This window comes from Chiloscyllium plagiosum, chromosome 37 (genome assembly GCF_004010195.1).
Source record: "Chiloscyllium plagiosum isolate BGI_BamShark_2017 chromosome 37, ASM401019v2, whole genome shotgun sequence".
NCBI lineage: Eukaryota > Metazoa > Chordata > Chondrichthyes > Orectolobiformes > Hemiscylliidae > Chiloscyllium > Chiloscyllium plagiosum.
This window is the reverse complement of record NC_057746.1, coordinates 4,206,313-4,210,633: the sequence shown is the minus strand read 5'-3', so window position 1 is coordinate 4,210,633 and position 4,321 is coordinate 4,206,313.

The window sequence follows — 4,321 nt, the reverse complement described above, 5'->3', positions numbered from 1 at the left end:
ACTTTGTCCGCTCCAGTTCAACACCGGCTTCTCCACAGTATAAGCATCGATCAGATCCACCCCTACCCCTCCCCCAAAACCCCCACCAGTTCCAGTGAAAACAAACTCAGTCTACTCAACCTTTTTTCATAACTAAAATCCCCCATACCAAACAACCTCCTAGTGAACATTTGATGGGTCCACCCCAAAGCATCCACATCATTCTCGTGGTATGGTGACCAGAACTGTACAAAATATGCCAATTGTGGTCCAACTAAAGTCCTAGAAAACTGCAGTGCAACATGTCTGTCCTGATGCTCAATTTTCCTTGCACTGAAGGATTACGCATTTTTACTAACATATCTACGTGTGCTGCCACCTTCAATGATCTGTGAACGTACGTCTGCATATCAATACAATTTGAAGGTCAATTTGCAGATGATTTGGAGCCAAGGGCGTGTTCTGAAATCAGTCTTGTTGACCATAAGATTGGTCTGTGGACTAACGAATAAAAGTTGTCAATGAATGAGACCTTTTGCCAGCCAAATGTTCTTTGGGTGGCTGAACAAGGAGCTGGACATAAGATACATAGGCACTGGAGGAGGCAGGGAGGAAAATGTGCAGATCCCTCCCAACTCAGAAGCTCTCTGCTCTCTACAGTCAAAACTCTCGTTTCAACCTGAAGTAAACTAATTACCTTTCGTGCAGAAGTTGCTGTACGCTGTGGCTTTTGAATTGATAAAATGGATACATATTTTTCAAGTTCATTAGCCTCTCTGTGCGTAAACCAGAGAAAGCATTGCAGTAAGACATCTGCAAAATACGGGGTGTGGCTTGCCAAAGAAAGACCATCTCAAAAGACCACTGCACACATTTTCCAGTTTCTTTCTACGTATACCAGTAAATTATTTTCCATTTTCAATAGTCTTTGCCTATTTGTAATGAGGCGATTACAAGACAACTACAGTTTATTTAGTAGTCTGATATGCTAGTTGTCTATATCTGTTTAACTGGAGTAATCATATAATTACTGACAATGAGTCATAATCCTTGTTCAGCACAGAAACCTGGCACATGATTTCTATTAGTCTTGCTTTAAAAGTTAAAGAAATTTGGGTGTTGTACGAATTTTGAAAAACCTTTTGAGATTTAGTACAACTCCGTGTCCACCATTTATGATGTGCTACCTCATTAGGTCGTAACACCTGTTACAGAAACTAGAAGGAGTGCCTGGACATTGGTGTGAGCAGAGCTGGAGAGGACTGGAACTCTGTGCGTGGGCTTCTCCCAATTACAACCATATGTTCATGGTATAACCAGTCAGCTTGACTGAACTTTAAAGGAGAAGATCAGACAGTTTCACACCTCCCCCTGCTCCCCATCTGTTCGTGAGGTTGACCCCAATTTCGAAGATTCTTTCTTTGCATTTCAGTGCTGATGTATATTTGGCCTCGAAATGTTTCATTGTAAAGCAGTTTTTCAGTTCACTGCTAAAAGTTGCGATTGCATTGAGAATCTCACAGGCTTCAGAGAAGCAGCGGAGCAGTGGTAATGTCATTTGACATTTAGTTAAATGACTTTACTTAATTCTCTGATAACCTGAGGACAGCACCCAGAGCTACAGCTGAAAACAACGATTTAACTGATTATTCCAACTTTTTCCAAAATTCATGATTGCAAAAATTATGCTGTGGTATTCGCTTTTCTGCATTAGTGAATCAAAGGCTTGGGTCGCTACTTTTTAGAAAGGGATTCAAATCTCACCACGGTAGCTAGTGAAACTTGAATCGTATTAAGTCCCAAATACAAATGTGAGTCTCAGCGATGTAGAATATTAAACTGGCTAATTCGGAAAATCTTTTTGTGACATCAGAAGAAGTGGTGGATGGGAGACATCGCATTGTGGTGAGAGTTGATTAGATTAGATTAGATTACTTACAGTGTGGAAACAGGCCCTTCGGCCCAACAACTCCACACCGACCCGCCGAAGCGTATACCACCCAGATCCATACTCCGACATTTACCCCTTCACTTAACACTACGGACAATTTAGCATGGTCAATTCACCTAACCTGCACATTTTTGGATTGTGGGAGGAAACCGGAGCACCCGGAGGAAACCCACGCAGACACGGGAAGAATGTGCAAACTCCACACAGAGAGTCACCTGAGGTGGGAATTGAACCCGAGTCTCTGGCGCTGTGAGGCAGCAGTGCTAACCACTGTGCCACCGTGCCGCCCACAAACCACAAATTGCTCTTGGTTTTTGGTTTATTCTGTCCTCAGCTGGATTTACTCACTTTGTTGCAGCAGCAATTGCTGCTTTCTAAAGTTTTGTTTTTTTTTTGGATATTTTTAAATCAAAAAGAAGAAAACTTTAAAAGGGAGGAAGGAGAGAAAGTTTCGGGGAAGTGAGCAGGAGTTATACAGTTAATAGTGGGGGCCTGAACAAAGAGACCAAGTGGTACAAGTACGAAGTTCTTTGAAAATGTATTCACGGTAGACAGGGTGATGAAAAAAGCGTTTGCCTGGTTTCTTTGGTCAAAGCAGAGAGGATAGGAGTTTTGGTGTAATGTTGCGGTGGTACAGGACATTGGTGAGGCCCCTTTTGAAATGGTTTTCAATTCTCGTCTTGTTGCTATAGGGAAGATTTCACACTTAAAAGAGGGTTGAGAAAAGATTTACAAGAACGTTGCCGGAATTACAGTGTTTGAGTTGTAAGTAGAGGCTGAATAGGCTGTTTATTTTTTCCAGGGAGCATCAGAGTCTGAGGGTCATGGATCGGGTGCTTTCTCCCATGGTACTGGAGTTCAAACCTGGAGGGTACAGGTTTAAGTTGTGAAGAGGAAGATTTAGAAGGGATCTGAGGGACAAGTCTTTCATGCATAGGGTGGCGTGTGAAATAATCTGGCAGAGGAAGTGGGAGAGGTGGGTACAATTATGTCATTTGCAAGATATTTCGATGGGTACATGACGGGGAAGGTTTCGATGGATGTGGGCCAACTGCTGACAAAGCATACAATTTGGAACGAAGGTGGTTCTGTGACTCTATGATTGTATGATATGGAACTCAAGACCCACAGTTCTGAGATTGATGACTAAGCACCCTCTAAATTGACTGAAGAAGCCATATAGTTCAAGAGAAGCTGGACTGATGATTTACGGGATATTTTTTCGAAGGTGCGATTATATGAGTGTCATTGCGTCCGGCTGTTGTAGACCGTGTCTACCAACCAGCTTTTTGGAACTGTCGCCCAAGGCTGAGTGAAAAGGACTCTGAACTGGGCGAAAGGTCTATTTTTGCTATTATCATTTTCAGTGCCGTGGTGGGAGTCACTTTATCCATTTTTGTTTTGGTGAGACTGTTGTGTCTTGTGGCTTGCTGGACAATCCATTGTCAATGTGCGGATTCACTTGGAGGATGCTTTTGGGCCCTGGACAGTCAGAACGGAGAAAGTGAAAGAGCAATTGTTAAGCCTTCTGGGATTGCAAGGGAAGAGTCCTTGGGGGTTCCTGGCAGAGGATACAGCAAGAAAATATATCGAGACCCAAGTCAGCACTTCAGCGTCAACATAGCAACGAGAAAGGAGGCAACAACAGATACATTGAGGTCCAGTGTCAGGGTCAGCACATCAAACAAAACACATCAGCAAGAGAGGAGACAAAGTTTAACGGCTGCCACTCGGACAATTGCTGCTTGAGAAAAAAGCAAGCATGACATCATAGAGACGTGATGGTTTGCGATTTAAAACATGTATTGCTATGGAACAACGCATTTACTGTCAAATGACAGGAATAGGTGAAAGTTAAGTTCATTATTATAAATTAATATGAATATGAGAAAGTATGGTAGGGGAAGTCGATCAACCGGAAGGGAAGTAAGTTTAATTAGAATTAAATTAGATTTACTGCTGCTTACAATACTACAGTACGGAAAGGCAGGAGTACAGTGAAAACTTCACAGAATCAGGACTGCGTAGCACCATCTTCAAGTATAAAAGACAAAATTAAAAATGAAAGGAGAATTTTTTTAGAATGAATAAAATAAACTAAAAGATAGAATATAAAGACAGAAATAAAGAAATAACGTTCAGCATTACAGTCCTTCTTGTTAAGTGCTTATCTACGAGCCTGCATCCGGGCTTCACCACACCAACAATGAGACCAACACTAACATAAAGCAATCAACCATCTATTCGCCCCCTCCCTGCGCTACTGCTGCTGGGAAGAGAGTCCCATTCTTCAGAGTCATCTCGGCTCCACACTCCAGTCCAATGGAAAATTTAGCCTGTAAGATGTAGCAGGTCAGAGACCACACCGACATCTCAGACAACGATATGTGT